The 15,534-nt window shown below is 42.8% G+C and overlaps 1 protein-coding gene across 1 annotated transcript in view; it reads right to left on the minus strand.

Moving 5' to 3' along the window:
• cacna2d2a (calcium channel, voltage-dependent, alpha 2/delta subunit 2a) overlaps window positions 1-15,534 on the minus strand; it is a gene marked incomplete at its 5' end in the record, with an annotated part of 147,292 nt that overhangs the window by 64,710 nt on the left and 67,048 nt on the right. The gene's annotated exons all lie outside the window — the stretch shown is intronic.

Genomic DNA, 15,534 nt, shown 5'->3' on the forward strand with positions numbered 1-15,534 from the left:
GAAAGTTCCAATGGGAGGTATCTGCAGTAGTGTCTTTCAAAAAACAATGGACTTATTAACATTTGAGACACTTGAGAACTCTTGATCACTGGAATTTGAAGGCCATTGGCCAAAAGTGTTGTTACGTATTGCCGAGGTGATAATACATACAAGAATATTTGTTTGACTGACTGAGCTGGCAGGGGTATGAGATGCTATGTAAACAAACTTGTGCAAGTAACACGCCAAGGCACCTGACCATTATCATCAGTGGTACTGAAGTAGATCCACACCAGTGCAAATCCATACTGACTGATCTTGACATTTGCAGGTTCGTTTTTCAGCCGTGTGTACCGTCTCCTGGTTTGTTTGCCAACAAATTAGCCTGACACTGCACATTTTTGTAGGCAGACATTAGCTAGAAAGGTAATGTTTGCTGATTCGTAGCTTTAGCTGCTGTCAAGTTCTTAGTGTCAAGTTGCATTACAATACAGCTCCACATACATGGTTTGATTGACTTCATGTTAGCAACTGAAACGTCTGAACACCATGACTTGTATAGAATGAAACTCAATATTCTCTTCTAGTTTCAGTATTCGTGACTAGTATCAGGCACCACGAGCCACTGATGTTGTCTTAAAAATGTGCTTTGGTAGTCCAACATCATTTACCATGATGTACCTTAGGTTTATCTCTGAAGAACCTTAAAGTATGTAGGCTTCTCATATAGGAAGTCATCCAAGTGGCAAATATGGTGAAGCCTTAGCATCTCTCTCCCTCCCTACAGCCCTCCCTCTCGTGCCTCAGTATCTAGGTTTTCCCGGGCCTCTATCATCAGCCATAAAGTCCCATGGGGCCAGGGCCCTGAAATTACTAACCCTATTTAGACCCCTGCTACAGTATGAGCTCATTCATCTGTGGAGCCACACTGAAGGAACCAGTCCCTTTCCACTTGAGGCTTTTTATCTCCCAAAAACACACACGACATAAACTCTCATTATAATATAAGCTCTCCTATTTCTATTAACAGCCCCGCCCACCTCATCTCTCATCAACTGACCCGCTCATAGACACACAGACACAATGCTGCTCCACCTCCTCTAAACACAGACCAGGCCCTGAATATCAGTCCAGGCTCCACAATGTGTGTAGGGACGTTAGGGGAGCACAATGGTTTCAATTATGTACATACTGTGATATCACTAACCCAATTTGTGAAAAATCTAGATCCATTCAAGTCCTCTGTGTCTTTATACTTTTGCATTGTGCTTTTAATCACCCGAACAAGCATTAAATAACAACGATAAGATTTATTTAATTTCCTAGTGAGACATTAGGCGACTGAAACAATGAAATGAGGATATAATTATCCCATTTAAATTATTACCAAAGAGCCGATTAGAAAAAGACGTAAAAAAGGGTCAGGTTCCTAAAGGGCAGCGCCACTGTGGTAATCTCTTGATGAAACTCAACACTATACACTTTTCAATTAGGGATAAACACTGAGCATCTGAACAATAATCTCACTGCATTTCCAGCTCTGAGATTAGCCTGAAAATGAAAGCCATATGATTTCAATCTGCTGGAATATTTAATATGTTTTTTCTTATAACATGCAAAGTTCTTTTTGAGGAAATAAAAAAAAAGGTTGCATTTGTTTGAACAATTTCCCCTGTTTTTGTGTGTCATGATCTTTGATCGAGCTACCCTTTCATCCCTTTGGCTCAGTCTTTGCCCTGCATTTAATCTGTCAGTAAGAATCTCTACTTTGTCCCTTTAGAAAATCCATTTCTCTCCCCCCCGAGTAGCCCACGTGTCTTTTTTTCCAGTTCTGTTTCTCCAGCTGCTTCTCCCATGGTATTTTTCCTCGCTCTCTCCCTGGTAGACCACCATTTTTCTAGGACCCTATCTCTTCCCGAGCAGCTTAATGCAGTCCCCCTGCTTCAAAACAAACAGCCAATGAATCAGAGTGAGAGATGTGGGAAGGTGGGGGGCAGGGATATATCATCTATGCTGGTGGCTGGAGCCCAAGCAGCTTAGAAGACTGGATGAGCATAGTGAGATCAGCACAGTACAGCACAGATAAGCTCAGTACAGGCCCACACAACACAGCAAATAACACTACAGCACACAGGCACAAAGACAGCAGAAGAGTTGCCAACATGAGCATGGCACTCTAATGTTATTGCCATTGTAACCTGGACACAAAATGCATCACATTGGGCCATTTGTCAGCAAGCCTAAAGGCAAGGTCAAGAACCATAAACATAACTCTGTAATGGATAGGAGCATGTGAAGTACCTCGCTGTCTACAGCCTTAAACGTAACATAACGTAATGCGTGAATTTCAGACTAGGTTTTTGTGAAGTTTGTGAAGTTTTTCCTATGTATAAGGAAACTCAACTTTGCAGTGACGATTGCATTGTACTAATATAACGTCGACGTCCACACCAGAAGGTAACATGGGTGGAAAAAGTTCAAAATCAGCGGAACCGGAAGGTCCGATTGTTGAATTAATGCGACAGAAACACGGAGAGTCATGTTTGGAATGTCTTCCATACTGGTCAGAAGAGTTTGGGTTTCCAGTAGTGGTGTCACGGATCACGGATCGATCCGTGATCCGTTCGGATCAGCCCTCACGGTTCGGATCAGCCCTCACGGTTCGGATCAGCCCTCACGGTTCGGATCACTTGTGAACCGCGGATCAATCGAGTATTTTTTTTCTTTTTTTTTTACATTTTAGATTTAGGATTTAGAAGGTAAACTGAAAGAAATGACTAGTGGCAAAAAGGTTCCACATTCAATTCATATATTAATCAATTTCCTGCATTTTACTACTGTATTTTATTTCTTACACTGTTTTCTTTTTTTTTTTATGTTTTAATGCAATGAATGTTCTTAATTGTTTTTAAATCTCCTTTTATTTTGCCTTATGTTTTGATGCTTTTAATGGTTTTATGTGAAGCACTTTGAATTACCTTGTTGTTGAAATGTGCTATACAAATAAACTTGCCTTGCCTTAAACAACGCACGATGGAGCCGTCGTGTACGCAAACACTGTACATAATGATGCAGGTGATAGTGTAATTGTACAAACAGCTCAACTGCAGGCCGTACAGCCCTCGTGATCTCCAAGAGCCCTGACGGTGAACTCACAGGGCAAAAAAACAGCAGGGGGGGAGCTCAGCGTGAGGCGATTAGGATCTTTAATATTTATAACTGTTCGGTTTGCAGTTTAATCACTCGGAGTCATGTTATTTTTAGGGGAATGACAGCACACAAGGGACGGACAGCGTCATGCTGTGGTGAGTGCCAACTCGACACCGGGCCGCCTGATTGCTGCAGCCTGTTAGGCCCTTCCACCGAGCATTAACTTAAAGGGCACTCGAAACACACCACACTGTTGTCTGTGTGATCTTTAGGGACACTCCAAAAACAGCCCCGCGATGTGTGTGTTTGAGTGAGAGAGCACTTGAGAAAACACGACGCGGTCTGTACATGTGATTGCAGCCTGAAATCGAGGTGCTCAACATGTTCCAAATGACCCCCTCAGCTCGGTTTCTGGGAACGCTCAAGTCACCTTGGGGACGACACGACTGTGAAATGCCTCTGCTGAGGTCACAAGGCGGGTGAGGGAAGACCCTTAGGCAATTTAACAATGATTGGCTGCTGTGGACATTGACAATCATCATGGTAAGCCACTAAGCTTGATGAAAAAATATGTGATATGTGTCTCTGTATAGAACAGCTTTCTTAAGGGTCCTTCCCACATTGTTGAATTAGATATCCAGACATAGCAACACTAGCAACATCTTCACTGTATCTACTGACACATGAAGGATCAGGAAGAAGCATATGTACCTAGAGACAGTGTAAAGGGCATGATACATCTGTAAGCCACATTGCTTCCTGGTGTATGAAACCATATGAGGTCATATTCATCAAAGACGTTGCAAGGAGCATTACAAGTTGAGTGAAAACTGCTGTTTTTAAATGGCTACTACTGACTTATTCATGTTGCACCAAAATGTCACCACAGTGTCATGGCCGTAAGCGCTGCTCAGTGTGCTGTAGAAGTGCAGAGAGGGGCAGTGTCGTGCAGCAGTCGGTCCATTAGGGGGCAGCAGACTGAGAGTACCAATGAGCCCCACAACCTGCAGCAGCAATAGCAGCAGCCAGTGGAGCCTGTCAGAGTGAGAGCAGTCTGCTTAAAGCTCTTCATTATTTCTTCTCCACTGGGCCGGGATTAAGGCCAATCATAGAAATCACTGAGTCAGAACCGTCCCACAATAACAGATGGAGGGACTTTCCACTCCAGAATTTTAAATCATCACAGACAAACTCACTTTTACTTCGCCTCGCACCCTCGCCGCTGCAACCGCTGTCCCCACACCACCACGCCACCACGACCACTTTTCAATCTCTCCTCTTCGCTCGGCTGTTCTATCCTGTTCTATCTATCTATATGCTGTAGGCTACTCCATTTATCTCCATCTGTCTCAGTTTGCCGCTCTCAAACTTTCTCCCTCTACAGCCATATTAACAACAATTAGCCAACAACACAGACACAAACCCGACTTCAAAATGTTTGATTGACTTCACACGGCACAGAACTCGTCATTGATGCAGGCATGAAACGGGAAGAGGCTTGAAAACCTCCGACATGTTTTTAGTGCTTGCATTCACACACATTCTTCGAAGCGGCGTAGACGACTTCCCATTTCAAGTTCCAGTAACAAACTACCATGATAAAAACAATAGGCTCTCTTCTTCAGAGTGGCCAAACAATGTTAAAGTCCATAATGAGGAGAAATAATGACCCTTAATTCCAGGTCCCTGGTTGGTTTGCTACTGGCAGCAGGGTATTGTAGTCCTTATTAGCGAACTCTGACAGGGGATCTGCATGGATGGGTGGGAGACCCTGTCTTTGTTCTGTGATCAAAGGTCCCCCGTGGCAGGCCCGTTTGTGTGTGTAGTGCTATTGTAGCATGTGCTGAGATAATCCATGCCTTTGTCCCCCCCCCCCCCCCCTTCCGATTATCTTCCCCCTCCTCAACGGAAATGTTAACGATTTCTTTTTGCTTTTCCAGAGCGGAGCATTCGAACTCCACTCTGCTGTTTCCACGGAGACCGGATCTGGAAGACGCGAGCTGTCACCTACCCGCGGCAGCAGCAACTCACCAGCTTTTCGAGATCAAACACCAGCTTTCTACACACACCACACAGGCCCACAGAAACACCATGTTTCCACAGTAGATTGCCAGCATTGTGCTGAAGCGTGTGTAGTTCAATTGGACAAGAAAAGCGTCCGTCTTTACTGTGGAACAATGCGGTAGCTCTCTGCAGCAGCTAAACTCCCTCATTATCGGTCTTCACAGCTACACTGAAAATAATCCACCTTGATCATGAGCTCTTGTGTACTAATCAGTCTACTTTTGACTTCATAAAATGGATATAATCAAAATACGATTATGTTAGAAGCAATGTCACGGGAGCAAATGAGCTAGTCTAATATATTGCTGACTGCTGATTAAGTATCTCCATAAAAACAATTTTCATTTTCATCTAATTGGGGCACTTTTTGTTTCATTTGAGAAAACAATACGCATTTACTCATTAAACCACAGAGTCTGTGAAGCTAAGTGGCAGACTCATCATCACAGAACAGGGCCAACGACCATTTTAATTCAATGGAGCAACTACCACTGTAGATTCAATTAAACCTCATTTGGGAGGAATGCTGCAAACAGCTTTATCAAATCATTTACTTTACATGTGCCCAGGTCACAATGCACATATCCAAATGTAAAAGACAGAAAGGTTCAAACAAGGTCAGTGCAGGATCGTCGTAGTGAGTCAACGCCACAAAGACATCCCGGACGTCTGGCAAGTAGCAAACTGCCCTACATGCAGGGGCCTGCAGGGGGCTCAGGGTGAGCGTGCAGGCAGGGGCCAGGATCAGCTCAGTGACATGTGGGTGTCTGGCTGGTTGGGCTCACTGTCCATTGTTTGACAGATAGTCACAGACATGCCCAAACTGCTGCCCGGCCTTTCCTGCTGTCACTGGTAGTCAGACTACAGAGACAGAGTGAGAGGGGAGGGGAGCCTAAAGACGCCATTTACAAAAAAAACAACAAGATTCAGACGTCTTGTTTCTCCAGCAGCCCATTAGGCATCGACCTTGCAGGTGACTGAGAAGGAGAAAATTGCATACCCATTGTTGGAACAAGTGATAGCTCAAAAAAAAAAACAAGTCAAGAGAAGCCAAGTGACAAGAAAGAAACGGAGCACATGACTGCTCTTTTAGTTGGTACATCTGTTAAAAGGTGCGTGCGATTGCTTGGATGACCTGCTTGTTTCGGCCGTCTTCTCAGCAGGCTAAGTGGGGAGGAGCAGAGCGAAACAGCATCAAGATGCAGGACAAATGTCCCCTTGATCAGAGGTGAGTGGTATATACACGCACTCTGCGACACAAACGCAACAGAACGACACTGAGAGCTGATGCGTATGCACAACAATCTGTTATTTGTGTTACATCTTGACAAAAAACTGAAGTTATGCTAAAGCACACACATCATGTAAAACAAACACACACAAACATACGGCATTAACAGGAAAACAATGGCAGCGGCTGAAACTCCTGAGCATCTCGTTTGTAAGACAACCGTTTGTCACAGCATATTTGTGTGTGTGTGTGTGTGTGTGTGTGTGTGTGTGTGTGTGTGTTTAATGCATATGCACATACACATTAAGACACACTGTCAATCATGACTGGTCACATTTTACACCCACACAAACTTCATTCCACACACTGTACACTTGCAATCAGCCCTCACTAATCAACAAGCAATCAATTATACACACATTTGTATTCTCTGTGCCCTTTCCTTTGACAGGCTCAAACTGGATGCAAATACAGTTGGAGAGGGTCAGACGAGTTTTGTTGAGACAAATGAGAAAATGAAAGGATTTTTGGGGGGTAGTGGGGGGGATTTTACTGAGCATTATCATATCTGAAACACACAAAAAAAAAAGTGTGATCAGTCATTTTGTAAGGACAGCTGTCCCATTTATTTTCTGTTGTATAGTTGTTTGCAATGGAGTGCAGAAACGGCCAGACTGATTCGGAGATCACCAGGACGAAAAGCAGGCGGATTTTTTATTTTATACACAAACCAATATTATCTCAGTCCATCAGCTTAGCACCCTTCCTCTCACCTCACCACAGCACGGTCTGCAATTCAAGGGCAAACTGTTTATTTTTGCCGTCCATTTTTTTGCCCTTTACTTCAATCATCCTCCCTCTTGCTTTAGATTGCTGAATAATGAAAGGAGTTACGCGTTCACGGCTTATAGGAGGGTTATTCAACTAAAAGGTCATGATGTGTTACCAAACAGATATTTTGCAAAGTCTTGCAGATTTACCTCACTCCCTCCCCTCCTCCTCCTCTTCCGCTACAAAGAAAAAGAGTACGGTATCTGACAAAAGCCTTGTCAAAGTGCCAGAGAGTCCAGTGACAGCAGCTGGTGTTTGACAAAGTGTATCATTGACAGTGTGTGGCCAGGCAATTGTTTGGGATTTACACACATGTGCACACATGATACACACCTTCAGTCATATTCATCCATGGACACACACACACACTTGCGCAGACACACCGTAAAGTATTACAGCAGATATAAAGGAGGAAAAACGTGCAGACACGGCCATCTCTCAAAGCAATTATAGCAGATTGAAACCAAATTAAATTTGAAGCCTGGAGCAACACCAGCTACTGAACGTCTCTGACAGATATGACAGGGGAGGGAAGGGAGTGCTGCGGGCCCAAAGGGTGGAGGGGATGTTGGAGAGAGCGGCAGGTGTGGGTCACGGAGGAAGAGAGAGCTACTTGGATAGGACAGGGAATGCAGACAGAAGTAGGGCAGATAGCTGGCCCCGTACAGAGAACATCAGGAGGGGTCTCCGCCAGAATGTTAAGGGCCATGCAGATGATTTAGCATGTTTTAGCCCATTAACTGCAAACTTTGTATTCTATACGTTACTGGCAACTGATTTCAAAGGCGTACCATATGTTTTTGGATTGATTTCCTAGCTTCAGGGCAGCGCTGGTTTACATTCATTTCACTACGGAGTGAACTTTGGGAGCCTTTAAAGTTGCTTGATAGTGGTAATCCATCAGCGTAAATGTTTTGTCACCTTTATCATAATGCTCTGACATCTGCGGCTGGAGAGCCGGCTGCTGAACAGCAACCGCCTAAATGCAACAAATGACCAAATTCACACAATCCCTTTTGTTGACGTCCATGTTTGCCGATATTGTTTGTGTTGTAGCTCCTGAATGCCACGCTTTTTCTGCAGCAGTGATAAAAAGAAAATAATGATAATAAAATAAATTGCAAATTGTACAATACTCTATTAATGAATTACAAATCCTTGGCTGAAAATCAATCTAAACCATAGGGTATACTTTGGGAAATTGTCAGGAACAATGCCAATGCCTAGTAATACTTGGCTATTGCATAGAGTAAAAATGCAATGCTTTATCCATGCAAATCACAGTAAATATAGCATATCTTATACAAGAGTTACACAAATAAAATGAATCACTGAGGAAATTATAAAACATGAATAAATACAGCAACACTGCATCCAATAAAATGACATTTTTACAATGGAAAATGATACCATGCGAGTAGCAATATACTACAATCTGTAGACCATTTAGCAATCACAAACATGTGCCTGTTACAGGCATACAGATTAGCTCACTTTCCAGTTCTCCAAGAGATATAACTTTTCCATTTTCATTATTCTCGTCCAAGAAATGACAGGATTAGTTGTGGCGGCTTTTAAACATCTGATGTTATCTTCCTCTCCTGGGTGAACAATTAATCCCTCTCATTTCCCTTCTTCTCATCATCCTCTCTCTCCCCATCCAGGCTTCATCTTGCCTCCATTTCACTGTTCCTCTCTTCACAATGTCTATCTCTCCCAGAGGAGATCTTTTTTACCAGAGAGAAATGGAGCTAAGTGCCCTGGCATTTAAATACCCGCATTTTCCGTGTACTGTGGAGATACATACGAAAACACAGAGCGATGGGGTTTCTGGAATCACTTGTCACTGGCCTTACAGTATGTTCACACACTTACAATTCAACTCTTCATCGGCACTTTAGCTGCTTTTGAAATTCTTGTGTATGTTGTTCCTGATGCACTTTAGTCTTCCAGATCCAGAAAAAAAAGATCATGTTTAGATCTGTCGTATTTGTAAATCCAATTAACATTCAATTTCCATTAGCAAAAACAATATTAGATGGATCTATAATTGCAGATACAGTATGATGACATTTCAAATGTCAATATGTCTTCTGACTAACAGATGAAGCCATTGTTTTCACTGTGTGGTATAGGACCAGCTGGCAGGTTTCATATGTTAACGCAAACGACATCTGGCTAACAATGTTCTGCTGCGGCTCGTCTTCATCGAGTCTATACTCCTTGGTCACTGAGGGAAGATTCTCTGAATATCTAACGAGGGCTTTGATGCTCAGCATTCACATGAGCTGAAAGTGGTGGTACAAGAATGTAGGATCTCCAATTTATAAAAACATATCCACTCCCAAATACAAAAGGGGATGACTGTGAAAAAAATGACGAAATGTGTAAAGTTACTGCATGCAAAATTATAAAGTCAATACATTTTCTTTTCATTTCAAACCCTCATGATGCAGATTTTCTATTTTCTGAGCTGATAATTCACTAGAGTGACTGATAGTACTGTATATGAAGTTGTATTTTATTCGTGAAATATCATCTGGAGTTCAAAGAACCATCCAAAAACCATCTGCACTCAATAATAATACTCTCAATGTTTGTTTCAACCGCAGATTGTGTCAACATTATTGCCACATGTTGAGGAAGAGTTTGAAAGAGCTTGTTGGTTTTGGATGTGTTCAGTCTTGCACAGCAGAAACATTACTTTGACACATTGGTGGCTAGCTTGCTAGCTAACAAGGTAAAACATGTAAATCGGACGTATTTAGGGCGGTTGAAGAGCGTATTTAAGAGAAGCCATCTTTCCCCCCGGCTTCCAGTTGCATTAAGGACTTCATGTTTCCACCCATTTCAATGCACATTTACTTACAAAAAGAGCTTGAGAAAATGAATATTATTCAAATACACAATGAATAAGAATGATCAATAAGTAAAGTGTAGCCATTGGGTCGAAGATACATATGGAGTAACTGCGATGTATCATGTTCGAATCGATCTTTTCCATCATGTCATCCCTCTTTCTGCCCCCATGTTGGCTGACAAAAATGCTCAATGATGCATGAAGACAGAGGAGACAAATCCATTCGATAAATTGACATTCACGCATGCTAAGGTGAGAAACATGACATGCCACTTGCTGCTTGTTTATATCATGTGTAATCTTTTCACAACCTCTTGAAAATAGCCACATTCTCTTCTTACAAATTTGCTTCAAACATGTGCAACATTTGATTGGACACATAATTACTGCTCAAATAGGTGAAACACATCAACTCCATAATGAAATGGATGTGTTCACCTGTCCTTGGATGAATTAAACAAGGTGCAGACTGTTCTTTTAACTATCGTGGAGATCCTTTTTATGTTCCTTTTTTATTGGAATTTAAAGGAAAAGCTCCATTGTACTGTATATCCCTGTATATTTTTAAAGAATCAGGCACTCAGCTTTGTTGAAGGGCAGGGAATGAAAATGCCTTATTTAAATCTGCCTGCTGTTGTATTCAGTGTCATTATAGACTAACGTTGGTCAAAGATGATACTGTGCAGCACATTCTGTGTGTATGAAGTCAATTTACTCAACGTCATTTTCAGTTTCTCATTACCTGAGTGGTAAACATTGTGTGCCTTTTATCTCACTTATAACTTGCTCAACATATCTCCTGTTGGGGAAACAACAGGCCAGCACAAAGACAGATACATAATATAAAAGACCAATGTGGAATCTGTAAAATTACTGAAAAGCCCTTGTGGGGAGAGAAAGAAATGGTGAAAGATAAAAGGAGGGAAAGTAGGTGAATTAAAAAAGATGAAGAAAGCAAAAGTGTGATGGAGGGAGAGCGAGAGAGAGAGAAGGAGGGATCTAGGTAGCGCTGAAGCAGTCTAACCTTGACAGAGAGCATCTTCTGACAAGCATCTGCCTCCTGTAATAATTTAGAAATAATCTCCATCCACAAAGGCCCAGCAGTCTGGCAGAGCAAATGCTCTGTGCCTGATCGATCACTCCGATTCAGCCAGCTGCCGGTCTCTGTGTGCACAGGACCAACATCGATCTCAGGCCTTACCCCTCCGTCCCTCCCTCCCTCTCTCTCCACACAGAGTAGGACAATATAGTGAGGAAGAGAGTGAAAAGGTGAGACTAGAGATGAGGGTAGTGATGTCAAACTGAGAATAACTAAAAGGGATATAGAAGAGAGATTCAAATGATTCCAGGAATAATAGTGCAAAATACAATTCAAATTATTGTTATTATTATAAAAAAAACAGTAGATTGAACTCCACAAACTACAGTACAAACTGAATCTAGGCTGATATGCTGCTCCCCATGGTGCTCTGCTTCATGGAAAATATTCACCTGCAACAGACGGTCCCTTTGCTGAGAGTTTTTGGATGTGCCGTAGACGGCCACCCGGCTTCTGACAAGAGGAATACACACCAGCACACACAGGCACGTCCCATCAACACATCCAATTACTACTCAGAGTTGTGACAGCATTAACTGCCACTGAGCATTTGGCCCCTAGCAATTAATTGACTTTTAAATAGTCTGCCATTAGCACCAATTTAAAAGAATAGATGTACTCCTCCGCCTTCACTTAGCATAGTTTGCCGTGGCTGCCCTTAAGAAGCAGCTCTCATCTGTAATGGTAGTGCAGCCAGTCAGGGTTCAAAACAAGAGAGAGGACAAATGAGCGATCTAAAATATGTCATTATCATGCACATAGACGTTTACATTGAAACACCTGCGTTCAGTGTGTGTGTGTGTGTGTGTGTGTGTGTGTGTGAGGTATAACCTAATCGTTTCAAGTTTTGTCTGATGTGATGGGACAGCAAGGAATTTATTTGTAATGAAGATGCAAGAAATTTTACGGGGTTTTCGGCCAGTCCAGTCGTTAGGCCCGGCGGCCAAGTGTTTTTTTTTTCGGGGGGTGCCGAGCAAAACTTGGAGCAGCTTGTCATTAAAATGAGAATAGCTGATGGAGATGTTGCTAACTTGGGGGCTAATCCCCGTCACTTTAATAAGCAGGCGGCAAGCAAGACAGGAACTCGGCTTGGGTCTTGAGGAGTTGTAGTATTTTTCACCTACAGCTAAATTGTAAACACATACTACACTGCGACGTTCACAGCTACAATATAACTACAATATAGCTACAATTCTCCTCAACTGTCTCCTCCCTTCCCTCCCTCCCTCCCACCCTCCCTTCAGTACTTCCTGTCTCCACCGCTGCCTCTAGGCAAACTCCTATCTTCCCCTACCTTCTCCTCCCGTCGCAACACCTTTTCCCTGTCACTCATTCGGCAGAGGAAGGCAGTGTCCCATTCCCCTGGTCACTGCCTCAAATGAGCCAAAGCTATAGCCGACAGCTGCCGTATAGCTTTTCAAACACAGGATGAATTAAATGGGCAATAAACAAACCAACAGGCTTGCTGTCCGTGTAGTTTGGGGAGCCACCTGCCAGTCAGCGGGAAAAACAAGTTAACTGTGCATCAAACCACATCTCCAAGCCCCTGTATGAAAATACACTTGCCAATCATGAAACGTGTTAGGTCATTATATTATGACAGGCTGTCAAAGCTCAAGACAGTGGGGTAGAAAACAAGGATGAGGAGGAGGAAGAGGAAGAGGAGGAAGGCAATGGGCTGCAAAGGAGAGGCAGATGTAACAGAGTTTGAAAGCGTAAACACAAAACTCCTGCTGAAGACTTGAGTAGACAAGATACGAAGATAATTTAGACTTAAGTTGACTAAAAACAAACGACGATTAACACGTGAGGTTCCAAAAGGTTTCAATTTTTGTTCATTCGGGGATTCGACTGGATGTGTGCGACGTACACCTGCGATAAATGATTGGTCTGATCCAGTTCACAATTTTGATTTGATTCATAGTTTAAGTCATTGATTTTCAGGGAAAAATGCCAAACATTATCTTGAACCAGCTTCTCCAATGTGAGGATCTGCTGCTTTTCTATGTTTTCTATTATTGTGAACAAAGCATCTGGGTTTGAGACTTAATTCATTATTATCGCACGCACACATTTTCGCACGCACACACACACACACACACACACACACACACACACACACACACACACACACACACACACACACACACACACACACACACACACACACACACACACACACACACACACACACACACACACACAGCATGTGTGAAACAGTGCCACCAGGGGAGCTCTGGGGATCCTGGGCCTCTGCGAATGTGCTCTAACACAAATAAAAGCCCCATTTCTTTTTTGCATAACCACTATTGCAGGCCAATGCCACAACTGATATGAGACGATGCAACAAGCTGAGACAGACTCTGTACGGCTTCCACTTAAGAAACAAACACAACAGAAGAGAAGTGACAGCGCTCCGCAAATGAATGCAAACTTGGGAGAAATGGAACGGGGAGAATAATTCTGCGGCCACCTCGTCCATTCAGCCGCCAAGAAGAAGTGAGATGAGGGGGAAGGCAAGGGGAGGGAGGAGACGTGGGGGGAGAGAGGGCTGAGGCGATAGATGCCTTTCTCCCTGGGCAGGGGCTCGGCTGGCAGGCACCTAGATAAGCCGGGGCCGAGCAAAGATTAACTGCCTGGTCTGATGGAAGAGCAAAATAAAGGCAAGCCGACCTCTGCTTCCTTTGGCCTCTCTGCGTGAGTGTCCTTACTCTGTGAGGACAAGTGGTGGGGATTGTGTACATTAACCATGATGAGAATGTTTAAACATAGTCAACAGGAGGCCAGGCAAAAAGACACGAATGTCATTCCTACTGTGAGCAACATGAGCTGCATGACCTCTCATGTCCTTTCAAACACGTCCCTTTTTGTCTTTCACAAACAGTCCAACTTTTCATTTCCTGCAGTCACACTGCAGGCTGATCCAGCAGCCTTGGTGGGAGCACCTGCACAACCGGCAAACGGCTCCTCTGAAGATCACTTCTAATTGCTGGAGCACAGACGTTACAATAAGACAGAGCTTTGCTGGTGTAGCGAGTCTGATCTCTGGGATCATTCGAGTTCTGAAGCTGATGTTCTGATACCCTGAAGCTGTTAGAATAGATCTTTCCATTTTCCAGAGGCACTTTATTTTCTTCAATGCCACAGTTTCGCAGACAAAGTCAATGATCAGAAGAAAACCGACATCAGCTACTCAAGTCAGTTTTTTGTGTTTTTCTTTGTGTGGTGGATTTGTCAGCTGTATACAAGACAGCTTCTTACTTTCAATCATTGAGAAAAGGCTCATCATACAATAATTGCAAGACCATTTCTCTACTCTACAAAGCAGAATTGATAAACTAACAGCATCAACAACTAGCATCAAACCAATGGATCTTGTGTTTTCTGGGATAAAAGGAGTACGTTCCAAAAAGTGGCATTTTGCCAATCAGATGACTAAAATGTAAACCCGGTCCAGTATTGAGCTAGAGTGCTGCAGCTAAATGGGCTGCAATGTAAACCTTTTGGAGTTTCTGCACATACAATGTATTTCCACTAAAACTTCTTGTTTTTAGCCACTGAGAGGATCAGATTGTTATGATAAGTGACAACATTATGCAAAGGGCCCGCCAGAGAAATTAAACGTGTTTTCTTTGGGGGGGGGGTGGTTAACCTTTTGCTTGATCGAATCTGTTTCTTACTGTGTCAAACAAAGTATTGTTCAAGTACAAGACTGAAATCATTTTTTGACTGCGTTTTCATTTTTCGGGACGGCGGTGAAAAAAAAGAAATAAAAAAGTGATTCTGGAGCCTTGCTGTCATTTTTAGTTCTCAAAGTTCAAAGTTCAAAGTAGCTTTTATTGTCAATTCTTGCATGTCAGGACATATAAGGAATCGAAATAACGTTTCCCACTCTCCCACGGTGGAACATAAAGTGCAGCACAACACATAAAACATAAAACACTTCCTAGGCTAAGTGAAGACAGATATCCTAGTTAAAACATATACTATACTACAATAAAACATTCAATACACATAAAAACGGGAAAAGTGGGCAATTAATGTAATAAATAATTAATAATGTAGGGGCAGGTGGGCAATTGATATAATAATGATGGGAAAATGGGCAATTAATATAATACTGTGTGTGTATGTGTGTGTGTGAAAAGTGGGCAATAAATATAATATAAATATGAGTACATATTTACAGTACTTCTGTACTTTCAGCTTCAGCTTCCCTCAGGCTGGAGGATATGATTGGGGGGAGTGAGGGGAGAGAGTTCAGTGTCCTGACAGCTTGGTGGGTAAAACTGTTCTTTAGTCTGGTGGTGCGGCAGCGGA

Source organism: Melanostigma gelatinosum, assembly GCF_949748355.1.
Source record: "Melanostigma gelatinosum genome assembly, chromosome: 3".
NCBI lineage: Eukaryota > Metazoa > Chordata > Actinopteri > Perciformes > Zoarcidae > Melanostigma > Melanostigma gelatinosum.